General features: G+C 34.4%; 1 long non-coding RNA gene across 1 annotated transcript in view; it reads left to right on the forward strand.

Annotated features, from left to right (window-relative positions):
- LOC135270645 (uncharacterized) overlaps positions 1-14,908 on the forward strand; it is a 74,717-nt gene that overhangs the window by 6,580 nt on the left and 53,229 nt on the right. The gene's annotated exons all lie outside the window — the stretch shown is intronic.

Raw genomic sequence — 14,908 nt, forward strand, 5'->3', positions numbered from 1 at the left:
CTGTAATGAAGCCAGTCAACTTAATTCCTCCCGTAACTTATCTGACTCCTCATCCCTTACCCAATAGATATCTTCTTCTAGCTCTTAGTTCACATTTGAATTTTCCACTAAAAATACATCTTGCTTTCCAAAATTTCAGTTCTTATAAAGTGTTGTAGATGGGAAGGTATGCACTACAATAAGAGCTGATACTGGAGATCTTGTAGGCTAAGAAAACAATCAGAGGAAAATTTAACATCGAGAGTTTGGCATAATGCCATCATTTCCTGTAAATTAGGATCAACCCTAAAATGGAAATGCTAAATGAAGTCTTGTAATATGTTCAGCTCAGTGGGCTTCAAAAACATTTTACATCAAAGCTATTCATGAAGTTTTGGAATTTTGAACATTTTTGTTCAAAGCCCCAGTGCTGTGAAATGTGAAGATCCAAGAAAAAAGAATTTCTTTGAGGGAATTTGAGGTAAGCTCTGAAGTTTTTTATAGATATTCTCATGATGCTATATAAATTATTAAATATATATATATTTTTCACAATAGAGATGTACTACTTTCTACTTTCTGGATATTCTATTAGAAGATATACAGCAGCAGGTTTAGAGTAGTGCACATTATTAGCTCTCAACAAATGCTGTTCACTCAGTGATGAAGTGTAGGCTACAACCATATGCTTTCAGTGAAGTAGATTGAGCCTGTATAATATATCTGGCCAAGGTTGACCCATAGCACTAGATTCCCTGCATGATGGTTCTTGGCAGTAAACAAGGCTGATTATTTTACAGCTTGGTGCCCTGTTTTCCCAGTGCCTTTGAATCTTGCTATAATCACAGTTTTCTTCATGTTATAGGTAAGAAAAATGAGCTATCACAAGTCTATTTGAGAACATTCTGGGTGTCACATTCTGATTTATATTGCTAATCAATTGCTAATTCTGCTGATTCTATTTGTTGTATATTATGTATACTTGTCTACTTAGCTTGAATCTCATCTCCTTTGCTTTATTACACGCTGTATATCTTTTATCAAATTAGATGACATGTGTCTGGTACATAACAGGTGTTCAACATATGGTAGATTTAATAATTTTTTGAATATCTCTTCTTCTTTTCATCTATTCTGTACATTTCACCCACATTTATCCTCCTAGAGCATTATTTTACTGATGTCACAGCTTTGTACTAAACCTTCAATGATTCCCAAATGTCTGGAGAATAAAGTACAGACTCCTTATTCTGACATTCAAAGCCATCTTAGCCTGGCCCCAACTTTAAACCTCTTTCTCAGCCATGAAGCCTATGTTTCTACATAATGTTTAAAAGCTTTGATGAGGGAATCAGATTCCAACTCTGGTCTACAATTTATGACCTATATGGTGTAGTATCCTTATTGATAAAATTGGGGAAATGATTATTATTATTTTATTGAGTTATATGATAATGATTGAGATAATAAATGTGAAGCTCTTATGACTGTCAGTGTCTTAACTCTTAGCATATATCTGCCATATAGTAAGTGTTCAATTTTTTAGTATTAATTTTTAGCAACGCCTTTGTATAGAGTGCTACATTATGTTTTTATGATGGGAAAACCTGGAAGGCATACTCTCCCCTCAATCTATTGGCAGATTATTTAGTGACAAAAAGGCAGATGTTTAATGGCCAAGCTAATTGAACAGCTTTAGCTTCACTGATAATGTTCTTTCTCTAAGTTTTTTGTTACAATTATGGTCAATAAATGGACAAATACAATTCCCTTGAAGACGGATTATTTTTCTCTACAATAATAATGTCTAGACAGTGTTTGAGAGTAACTGCACTATAGAGAGTGTCCTGTGAATTCCTCAGTGTACTGGAGGAGGACAGCACGTACAGAGGGAACTATAATGTCACTCCAAGCCTCCCCTCTACTTTTCCTTTCTTCCTATTTCTCTTCTTCTACATTTTTAATACAAAACCTCCCTGCCTCCTTCTTCCTCCCAAAGGGGCAATGGAACTGAATGCTATCAATATCTCATTTCCTCTTTCTGAACTGATACCCATCTAACTAGGAAATGTTATGGAAATGCACACAGCAAGTTAACAAGTTTTGAAAACAAGAGATAACCAATATTCTTCACAAGTATGATTAGCTTTACTTCTGTAATTTCTGCCCTCAATTCTTTCTTTGTTTCCTTCTCACCATTTTCCCAAGGAATAACATGTGTGCAACACTTGTCCTTATCTACTTGAACATCAGTCTTTTAATTAATAGGAGGCCCATCACATTGGGCCTCAATCTATTAATTGAAACTACAGGAAAGGTAATCCAAGAGTCAAACCATGTCAGGGGGGATATTGTAAGTAACCTGCCAAACTTTGTGATTATCAGGAAACTGTTTTTAGTATGGAAATTCAGTGATAAACATGTGAAACAAACATGATGCTCTGAGAGCCTGCGTTGGTTTACAGCTCCTGACCAACAAAGCCCCCAGGGATTTCTTATACCTAAATCTGTATACTTTGAATGATAAGGTCCACTCACTCCTTGCCATAAGTTATTGACATCTGAACTAAAGGCTGTGGACTTGCTAACTTAACATGACCCCTCTACATTAGATGGTCACTAATGTACTAGCATATCTACTAAGAATTTGTTAAAATCATTTGATGTGTCATAAAATTATCATTTCTTGAGTACCCAATGTGGATTTTATCAGCTTCTTGTTTATGTATGTCTTTTGCCAAATTTGAGAAATTTGCAGTCATTGTGTCTTTGAATAGTTTTTAAGACCCATCTTTCTTCTGCTCTTTTTTCTGGGACTCCAAAGATACACATGGTAGATATTTTGTTATAGTTCTACAGTTTTCAGTCTATTACCTCTAATGCTTTTACTGGATAATTTCTATTATTCTTACTTAAAGTTCACTGATGGCTTTCCTTCTCCTCTTCATTCTGCTTTTCTGTTTATCTATGTGTTTCTTTTTAAATTGCTTATTTTAAGTTCTTAAATTTTTATTTTACTTTTTATAATATTTACTATATCTTTTTCTGAGAATTTCTTTATTTTCATTACTTTCAAGCATCTTCATAATTACTTATTGGGGTATTTTTTGTTGACTGCTTTAAAATCCTTGGCAGATAATTCTAACATATTTGTCATTTCATTGTTGATATTTGTTTATTGCCTTTTTTCTCATTTAACTTGAGATTGGTCTAGTTCTTGGCAAGATGAGTTATTTTCTACTGAATCCTGTTATTTTGAATATTATGTTTTAAAACCCTGAATCTAATCTAAGTTTTTTGCCTTAGCAACCTAGCATGACCTGTTTACTGTCAGATAGGATTGAAGTCCAGGTTTTCTATGTAGCTCTCTTGACATCCCAAATGAGTCATGACTCATTGCTGCTGGGTTGGGGATGGGAGTTCAGACATCTCATTAGTCTTCTGCTGTGATAACACCATGGTGAGAGGGGTAAGAATGGCTTGTTACTACTCCCGTGATCTTCATTGACATCACAATGTATGATCTTGTTATATATATTGTATGTCATCCTGCACTAAAAACAACTAACGTTTCCTGGAAAAAGTGGTGGATTTCAGGATCATGGGAAGAACAGTCCAAAAGAGCCAAGAATATCTTATTTTATCAGAAACAGGAGAAATGCATGTCAAAAGAATGCAGGAGCCAGCTGAGTGAGCTCCCAGTTATCATGTGGAATATTTGGAGAATGAAAATAAATAAGGATAGCAATTAATTATAACCCATTAGTTAATATAATAATTACATGATCTTATGCCAAAATAGTAAGATGAAAGAAGGAATGAAGGAAGGAAAGAAGGAAGGAAGGAAAGAAGCAAGGAAGGAAGGAAGGGAGAGAGAAAGAAAGAAATGAAAGAAAGAATAGAAAAGAAAAGAAAAAGAAAGAAAGAAAAAGACTTTTCATAGTGGAATCACAACTAATAAATATGAAAATTAAAAAATCATCAATGGAAACTAAAACTTACAGTTTAATAACATACAAAATATGTATAAAATTTCAAAGTATCTTCCACAAATAACTTTTTGTTTACTAAGGTAAAATCAGTAACAATACAGTAAAGAAAATGTGCTGATACCATCTTTATTAAGTGATAGAAGCTAACATATATTGGTACCAGTATTGAGACAAAAGGACATCATGTAGCTCCTGTCATAATTCATAGAAAAGGACACAATGTTCCTTAATTGATATTCCTGTATAAAATGCACAGCCTCAGTCTAATTATGAGAAAACATTAGACAAATCAAAATTGAAGTATATTCTACAAAATAAATGGCATGAACTTTTAAAAAATACAAAGTGTAATGCAGCCAAGAAACATATGAAGAACATCTCAACATCACTGATTATTTGAGAAACACAAATCAAAACCACAATGACATATGCCAGTCAGAATGGTGATTATTAAAAGTCAAGAAACAACAGATGCTGGCGAGGTTGCAGAAAAATAGAAACACTTTTACATTGTTGGTGGGAATGTAAATTACTTCAACCATTGTGGAAGACAGTGTGGCAATTCCTCAAAGATTTAGAATTTGGAATACCATTTGACACAGAAATCCCATACTGAATTATATACCCAAAGGAATATAAGTCATCCTATTATAAAGATTCATTTACACATATGTTCACTGCAGCACTATTCACAATAGCAAAGACTTGGAACCAACCCAAATGCTCATCAATGATAGACTGGATAAAGAAAATGTAGTATATATATACCATGTATCTACACATATACCATGAAATATTAGGCAGTCATAAGAAGGAATGAGATCATGTTCTTTGCAGGGACATGGATAAAGCTGGAAGTCATTATACTCAGTAAACTAATGCAGAAACAGAAAAACAAATACCGCATGTTTTCACTTATAAGTGGGAGCTGAACAATGAGAACACTTGGACACAGGGAGGGAAACAACACACACTGGGGCCTGTCAGGGGAAGGGGGATAGGGGAAGAGCATTAGGAAAAAGAGGTAATGCATTGTTGCCAAATTTTTTGGAAACAGATGCTCAGTGCCACAAAGAAAAATCAGCACAGAGACAAAGGATCTCTTGGCAAGGCAATTTTACTTTCTGCAGAAAGGGTACACTTGCTAACAGTCTTGCCACAAGAGTACAACAAACAGGAAAAGCACACACATTTATCTTTTACACATTTGGGGTCATCTCCTTACTGCCATGTCTGATCTCTGTTGGGTGGTGCCAGACTTCATAATCTAAAACTGAACTTGGTTGGCTAATAAATTAAAACTTTTCTAAATAGGTAAAAGCAATGCAGAACAAAGGAAAAGAAGAAGTCTAAGGAAGGGGCAAAGGCTGCAAGCTGGCACATGCCTGTGAGCACATGTAGTACAGATATCCTGGATAAAGTATAAGGACATAGAATGTACTACGTGCCTGTGAGGATGTCTAGCATAAATATCTTGGTTAAAGTACCAGGACATAGAATGTACTTATTCTTTTATGTCTAACAACTACATAGGATAACGCTTAACAAAAAGTTATTAGCAAAAAGCAAGAAGGCTTTAAAGAAAATTAGTCTTAAAAAAAACCCATTATTTCTAACATTTATGATTTATTCTTTGAAAATTAGTCTTAAAAAAAACCATTATTTCTAACATTTATGATTTATTCTTTAACAAGAAAGGAAACTGTGAAGAGGAATTTTTCTACTTCCTACATGCATGCAGGGCTTAATATCTAGGTGATGGTTTGATAGGTGCAGCCAATCACCATGGCACGTGTTTACCTATGTAACAAACCTGCATATTCTATACATGTACCGTGGAACTTAAAAAATAAAATTAACAGAAATAAAAATAAATTTTTTTATTAGAAATAAAAATACAAAATTTAAAATCACAAAATAAGCTAAAGTAACATTCATTTTATTTTGTTTATTATTTGCTGTTTATTATTTTAAACTATTATTACGTTATATTTTCATTTTTATCTTGTTTTCTTTTTTATTTTAATAGTTTTAGGGAACAAGTGGTTATTGTTGGGTTGAATGAGTTTTTTAGTAGTGATTTCTGAGATTTTGGTGCACCTGTCACCTGAGCAACGTACACTTTACCCAATGTGTAGTCTTTTTTGTTGTCATTGTTTTGTTTCTTTGTTTATTTTGTTAGTTTGGTTTTTTTTTTTTTTTTTTGAGACTGAGTTTCACTCTTGTTGCCCAGGCTGCAGTACAATGACATGATCTTGGCTCACTGCAACCTCTGCCTCCTGGGTTCAAGCGATTCTCCTGCCTCAGTCTCCTGAGTAGCTGGGATTACAGGAATGTGCTACCATGCCTGGCTAATTTTGTATTTTTAGTAGAGATGGGGTTTATCTGTGTTGGTCAGGATGCTCTCAAATTCCTGACCTCAGGTGATCTGCCTGCCTCAGCCTCCCAAAGTGCTGGGATTACAGGCATGAGCCACGATGCCCAGCCATGTGTAGTGTTTTATCTCTTACCCCCCCTCATCCTCCCCCTTGAGTTCCCAAAGTCTATTATATTCTTCTTATGTCTTTGTATCCTCATAGCATAGCTCCCACTTATAAGTGAAAATATGCAGTATTTGGTTTTCCATTCCTGAATTACTTGACTTAGAATTATGCTCTCCAACTCCATGTAGGTTGCCAAAAATGCCTTTATTTTGTTCCCTTTTATGGCTGAGTATACAGCACATTTTCTTTATCCACTTGTTGATTTATGAGCATTTAGGTTGACTCTATATTTTTGCAATTGCTAATTGTGCTGCTATAAATATGTGTATGAAAATGTCTTCCTTGTATAATGGCTTATTTTCTTTTGGATAAATACCTACTAGTGAGATTGCTGGATTGAATGGTAGTTGTACTTTTAGTTCTTTGAAAAATCTCCATACTGTTTTCCATAATGATTGTACTAGTTTACATTCCCACCAGCAGTGTAAAAGTGTTTTCCTTTTTACTACATCTATTACTTTAGCATCTATTACTTTTTAAAACATTTTTAAGTTATGACCATTATTTCTGGAGTAAGGTGGCATCTCATTGTGGTTTAATTCGCATTTCTCTGATATTTAGTGATGTTGAGGATTTTTCATGTTAGTTGGCCATTTATATATCTGCGTTTGAGAATTGTCTATTCATGTCCTTCATCAACTTTTTGATGGGATTCTTTTTCTTCCTCACTGATTTGAGTTCGTTGTAGATTCTAGATATTAGTCATTTATAAGATGAATAGTTGGTGACTATTTTCTCCCATTCTGTGGGTTATGTGTTTAATCTGCTGCTTATTTCTTTTACTGTGCAGAAGCCTTTTAGTTTAATTAGTTCCCATCTATTTATCTTTGTTTTTGTTACATTTAATTTTGGTTCCTGGTTATGAATTTATTGCCTAAGCCAATGTGTAGAAGAGTTTTTCTAGTGTTATCTTCCATGATTTTTATGGTTCCAGGCCTTATATTTAAGTCTTTGATCCATCTTGAGTTGATTTTTTTATAAAGTGAGAGATGAGGATCCGGTTTTATTCTTATACATGTGACTTGACAATTATCCCATTACAATTTCTTGAGTACGATGTTTGTTCCTCACTTTATGGTTTTGTTTGCTGGGTCGAAGGTCAGTTGGCTATAAAATATTTGGCTTTATTTATGTGTTCTCTATTCTTTTCCATTGGTCTACTTGCCTATTTTTATACCAATATCATGCTGTTTTGGTAACTATAAGCTTGTTTTATAGTTTGAAGTCAGCTAATATGATACATCTAAATTTGTTATTTTTGCATATTCTTGTTTGGGGCGTGGGCTTTTTTTTTAGGATTTTTTTTAGTTCTGTGAAAAATTATGACAGGTATTTTAATGGAAATTACACTTAATCTATAGATTGGTTTTGGCTTTATGATTATTTTTAAAATACTGATTCTATCCATCCATGAGCATGGAGTGTATTGCAATTTGTTTGTGTCATCTATGATTTTTCTTAGCAGTGTTTTATAGTTTTTGATTGGCATCAAGTATTTGTTGAATGCCCGACAAAATTTAGCTGTGAATCCCTCTGGTCCTGGATTTTTTTTTTCTTTTTCCAATTTTTAAATTATTGTTTCAGTCTAGTTGTTATTGTTCTGTTCAGAGTTTCTGTTTCTTCCTGATTATCTAGAAGGGTTGTATATTTCCAGGATTTTATCCATGTCCCCTAGATTTTCTAGTTTTGTATGCATAAAGGTGTTCATAGTAGCTAGTTTTGAATGATCTTTTGTATTTCTGTGATATCAAGTGTAATTTCTCCTGTTTCATCTCTAACTGAGCTTATTTAGATCTCTCTTTTTTTTTGGTTAATCTCACTAATGGCCTATCCATTTTGTTTATCTTTTCAATTAACTCACTTTTTTGTTTCATTTATCTTTTGTATTTTTTGTTTGAATTTCATTTAGTTTTGCTCTAATCTTTGTTATTTCTTTTTTTCTGCTGGGTTTGGGTTTGCTTTGTTTTTGTTTCTCTAGTTTTTTGAGGTGTGATGTTAGATTTTCTATTTATGGTCTTTCAGACTTATTGATGTAGGTATTTAATGCTCTAAGCTTTTTTCTTAGCACTGCTTTCAATGTATCTGAGAGGTTTTGAAAAGTTGTGTCACAATTATCATTCAGTTCAAAGTATTTTTAATTTCCATCCTGATTTTATTGTTGACCCAATGATCATCCAGGAGCAGATTATTTAGTTTTTATGTATTTGTATAGATATGAAGGTTCTTTTTGAAGTTAATTTCCAGTTTTTTTCCTCTGTGGTCTGAGAATATATTAATATAATTTTGATTTTTAAAAAAATTTATTGAGACTTGCTTTATGGTATATCATATGGTCTATCTTGGAGAATGTTCCATGTACTGGTGAAAAGAATGTATATTCTGCAATTGTTGGGTAGAATGTTCTGTATATATCTCTTAAGTCCATTGGCTCTAGTTTATAGTTTAAGTCCATTGTTTTTTTGTTGACTTTCCATCTTGATGACCTGTTTAGTACTATCAGTGAAGTATTGAAGTTCCCCACTACTATTGTGTGGTCATCTGTCTCATTTCTTAAGTCTGGTAGTAGTTGTTTTATAAATCTGGGACCTCCACTGTTATGTTCATATGTATTTAGGGTTGTGATTTTTCCTGTTGGCCTAATTCTTTTATCCTAATATAATGCCCCAAGTTATCTTTTTTTTTTTCCTAACTGTTGTTGCTTTAAAGTATGTTTTGACTGATACAAGAATAGCTACTCCTGATACAAGAATAGCTACTCCTGATACAAGAATAGCTACTCCTGCTCACTTTTGGTTTCCATTTGCATGGAATATCCTTTTAAGTTCTTGTGAGTCTTTATGTGTTGGGTGAGCCTCTAGAAGACAGCAGATACTTGATTGGTGAATTTTTATTCATTTTCCATTCCGTATCTTTTAAGTGGGTCATTTTGGCCATTTACATTCAATGTTAGTAGTGAGATGTGAATATTGTTCTATTCGTCATGTTAGTTGTTGCCTAAATACCTTGTTTTTGTTTTTTAATCTGTTATTGTTACATAGGCCTTGTAACATTTATGCTGTAAGTAGGTTATATTTTGATGTATTTGAGGTTCTGTTTCAAGATCTATAACAAAAGCCAAAATTGACAAATGGGATCTAATTAAACTAAAGAGGTTTCCACAGCAAAAGAAATTAGCAGCAGAGTAAACAGGCAATCTATAAAATGGGAGAAAAATTTTTCAATCTGCCTATATGACAAAGGTCTAATATTCGGAATCTATAAGAAACTTAAATTTACAAAAAAAAAAAAAAAAAATGAACAACCCCATCAAAAAGCAGACAAAGGATATGAACAGATACTTCTCAAAAGAAGATATTTAAACCAACCCAAATGTCCATCAATGATAGACTGGACAAGGAAAGTGTGGCACATATACACCATGGAATACTATGTAGTCATAAAAAAATGATGAGTTTGTGTCCTTTGTAGGGACATGGATGAATCTGGAAACCATCATTCTCAGCAAACTGACACAAGAACAGAAAAACAAACACGACATGTTCTCACTCTCTCACTCATAGGCAGGTGTTGAACAATGAGAACACATGGACACAGGGAGGGGAGGATCACACATTGGGGTCTGTTGGGGGGAATAGGGGAGGGATGGGGGGTAAAGAGGTTGGGGAGGGTTAACATGGGGAGAAATGCCAGACATAGGTGACGGGGAGGATGGAGGCAGCAAACCACATTGCCATGTATGTACCTATACAACAATCCTGCATGTTTTGCATATGTACCCCAGAACCTAAAGTGCAATAAAATATATATTAAAAAAAGAAGATATTTATGCAGCCAACAAACATATGAAAAAAAGTTCAACATCACTGATCATTAGAGAAATGCAAATTAAAACCACAATGAGATACCATCTCATGCTATTCAGAATGGTGATTATTAAAAAGTCAAGAAACTACAGATGCTTGCAACGCTGTGGAGAAATAGGCATGCTTTTACACTGTTAGTCGGAATGTAAATTAGTTTAACCATTGTGGAAGACAGTGTGGCAATTCCTCAAAATCTAGAACTAGAAATACCATTTGACCCAGCAATCCCATTACTGGGTATATACCCAAAGGAATATAGATCATTATGCTATAAAGACACATGCACATGTATGTTTATTGCAGCAGTATTTACAGTAGCAAAGATATGAAACAAACCCAAATGCCCATCAATGATAGATTAGATAAAGAAAATGTGGTACATATACATTATAGAATACTATGCAACCATAAAAAAGAATGAGATAATGTTGTTTGCAGGGACATGGATGAAGCCGGAAGCCAACCTCCTCAGCAAACCACACAGCAACAGAAAATCAAACACCACATGTCCTAACTCATAAGTGGGAGTTGAACAATGAGAACACATGGACATAGAAAGAGGAGCAACACACACCAGGGCCAGTCAGGGGATAAGGGGGCAAAGGGAGGGAGAGCATTAGGACAAATACCTAGTGCACGTGGTGCTTAAAACCTAGATGATGGGTTGATAGGTGCAGCAAACCACTGTGGCACACTTATACCTATGTAACAAATCTACACATGCTGTGTATGCATACCAAAACTTACAGTAAACTTTTTTTAAAAAATAAAGTAAATGAAAAACAGCAATGAAAATAAACTTCTAAGTTAGAATTTTATACCCATTACAATATTCTTCAAAATGAAGATTAAAGACATTCTAGAAAACAATGATTTCAGAAATCCAGCACTTGCAGATCCAGATGTACAAAGGAAGTCATTAGGACTTGATCTGACTCCATATCATGGCTCTACCTTCCTTTCTGTTGACTTTTTCATATCGTTCGTTACTAATAATGATCCTAGGTAGAATCAACCTTATGTTTTTATAATTCTGAGTTGAATCAATAAACACAGATTTCTTGCAACAGTTCAAAATAGAAGTTGGTTATACCTTCAAACTAACTGCTAAAGCCTAAGGACTCAAGATTATGATTTTTCAGGCATTGGTCACATGGCGCATCTAGTTAGGGGTCATGAAATCCCATGAAAGTGGTAGTTCCTCAAAAGAAATTGGAATTATATTATTTACAAACTGAGGAAAGGTGGAAAAGCAAAGAGAGTGTGTGACCATTTATTTTTAACCTGTGCCACATTTGCAGTTTCCTCTGGGTCCCACACATTATGTTACATAAATCAGCATCTCTAAAAAGGTTTGATTAGTTTTTTAAGCCTTGGAGCCTCAAAGTCATGTCTCAGACACAAATTCAAGGAAGATAACACAGCTTACTCTTATTTAGTCTGTGTAAGTTTTTCACATGGCCACTCTTGGTAGGTGATAAGCTACTTTTCCCAGCCCACATTCAGCTGACTCTTTCCTTCCAGCTTGCCTGCCTGTGCTGCCTTCCTGCCTTCTTGCCTGCCTGCCTTCCTGCCTTCCCTCCTACCCTTCTTCCATCCTTCCATTCCTTCTCCTTCTCTATTTTTTCCTTCCTTTCTCTCATTTGTGTTCATTTATTCCAGATATTTTTTCTGTATTTATTTGTCCAAAAAGATTCCCTCTTAACCCAATGTTTTCTTCTAGAAACTTAGAAAAAACTTAACTTTTTCCATCTTTATTATTTTGTATTTATCCTTGATTGTACAGTTCTCTCGGTTTTTAAGTGTCTGTAACAGTCTTTGATTTTTTATATAATTTTAAACTCCTCATATTATTTAATTTTCTCCATGGACATATGCCTCTTTCACTCATCAAGACTATTCAAGAAACCTCCTATTTACCTTCAGTGGTCAGATCAAACTTCCAATTTTTGAAGAAGATTGTTTCTAAAGCCCTAGATAATAAGTTTTATACGTAAAACTTTCATTTCATTTAGGTGCCATTGCAATTATGTGAGATATCTCTTCCTTAGCAAGGTAATCTCTTCCTTGGTTACCTTGATGGTAAAGACTATGTTATATTAAATATTATATCCTTAGTTTGCCATGGTACCTAGCACACATTACATGCTGAATATATATTTGCTGAGATGCATGGAAAAGAGAACAAACAAAGGATTTGGGATTAACACTGAGAAGCAAACATTCTTCTTTCTCTAGATCATTTTGACATTATTTTATCTACCTTCAACTATCTCCTCTTTTTAAAATTGCTTTATAATTTTTCTGGGAATATAAATTTATGAAACAGTGTAATATGATAGTGAAATCCTTTTTACTATCAGATCTTTAGACCATTTAAAAAGTAATTATATCAACTTACAGTGTTATTAATTATGTTCATTGAATTGGCATTTCCATTATGAATCCATTTTTAATTACATTGGACACATTTCATCAATATTTCTTCTGAGAGAAGCAGAACGTGTAAAGATACTTGCAAAAAAATTATATACTACATGAAATGCAAAACTTCCATACACAGTGATGCTAGCCATCATTGAAAATCTGATAAAGCTTCTGAAATTTCACCAACTTAAATATGGTTTTCTCTAGCAAAGAAAATAGATAATTCAGTGATTCTCTTTATCTGCAATAGCCAAAAAATCTAGAAAGTATATGAACGGTTGACTGTGTTGCTCAGTTTTCTTCTCCATCAGGTGTGTGAGGGAAAAAAAAACTGAAGGAAAAATTCTCAAGTTGAAGATTTACTGCCATCAACGGACAAAGAGCTAGGAAAGAAAAGCCATGTTGCCATGGTAGTATAGGATGTTGTTATCAATCAAGACTCTTGATTGCAAGTATCAGAGCCCTAACTCAAGTAGCTTAAAAAAGCAAGGGAGATCTGTGGGCTCATATAAATGCAAAGAAAGATCTTCTTGCTGGATCTAGAAGCTGAAACAAAATACACTTGACTTTTACTAGTATTCTAGGCCAAAAGTTAACAAACTAAATTAGACAATAAATACTTTAGGCTGTGAAGGCCTTATTTGGTCTCTGTTGCATATTCTTCTTGCTTTTACAAACTTTTAAAATATAAAAATCAATTTTAGTTCATAAACCATACAAAAACAGGCCATGGGATTTGGCCTACACAACATAGATTGCCAACTCCTGATGAATTAAAATCCACATTTAAAATTGTATTAATTCTTCCAGTGACATTTTTAATTGCCATTTTTCCAGTTGTTAGACCTATTCATAATAACTTACTGTATTTAGTTATCATGAATCTTTAGTTTGTTTTAAAATGCATATTAGAGTTTTTTCCTTTTTTCTCCCGGAAGATGGTAGATTAGAGGCTTTTAGCATGCCTCAACCACTTGAAAATAGCAAGATAGTAAAGATAATTTCTGTGGGCTTTAATTCAAAAAGGAAAATGAGAATCCTCCAGGATCATGAAGGACATCCCAGATTCAGGAGAGGAGAATGCCAGGACAGAATCCCCATGGTGACAGACTGAAAATAGTATGCGAAGTTCCCGTAAGTGAGAGAGGCAGAGAGCCTCCCTCTGTGTATTACATTTCCAACAGGGATCTGAGAAACCCAGGCCAAGGGAGAGCCTTTGTTTCTCCTTAGAACCTGGAGCTAATCTAAGGAAAGTTTTGAAGATGCTGTGAGGAAAAGACACCAGGAAATATTGCAGACATTTTCCCAGACCTGGGACTGACTGCAGAAAGCCATTTTTTCTTTATTTTATTATGTTTTGCATTAAGTTCTAGGATAAATTTATAGAATGTGCAGGCTTGTTACATAGGTATACATGTGCCGTGGTGGTTTGCTGCACCTATCAACCCCTCGTCTAGGTTTTAGTGTCTGTCTGAATTAGGTATTTGTCCTAATGCTCTCCCTCCCCTCACCCCCTTACCCTGGACTGGCCCCAGTGTGTTGTTCCCCTACTTGTGTCCATGTGTTCTCACTGTTTAACTCTCACTTATGAGTTAGAACATGTGGTGCTTGGTTTTCTGTTGCTGTGTGGTTTGCTGAGGATGATGGCTTCTGACTTCATCTATGTTCCTGCAAAGGACATTATCTCACTCTTTTTTAAGGCTGCACAGTATTCCATAGTGTATAAGTACCACATTTTCTTTGCCAGTCTATCATTGATGGGCATTCCAGTTTGTTCTGTGTCTTTGCTATTATAAATAGTGCTACAATAAGCATACGTGTACATGCGTCTTTATAGTAGAATGATTTATATTCCTTTGGGTATATTGAGATTTCTGGGACAAATGGTATTTCTGATTCTAGATCCTTGAGGAATCTTCACACTGTCTTCCACAATGGTTGAACTAATTTACATTCCCATGAACAATGTAAAAGTGTTCCTGTTTCTCCATAGCTTCGCCAGCATCTATTGTTTTCTGATTTTTTAATAATTGCCATACTGAATGGCATGAGATGGTATGTCATTGTGATTTTGATTTGCATTTCTCTAATTATCAGTGATGTT

Source organism: Aotus nancymaae, unplaced genomic scaffold (assembly GCF_030222135.1).
Source record: "Aotus nancymaae isolate 86718 unplaced genomic scaffold, 86718_ANA_hifiasm-v0.15.2.pri h1tg000064l_1, whole genome shotgun sequence".
Lineage (NCBI taxonomy): Eukaryota > Metazoa > Chordata > Mammalia > Primates > Aotidae > Aotus > Aotus nancymaae.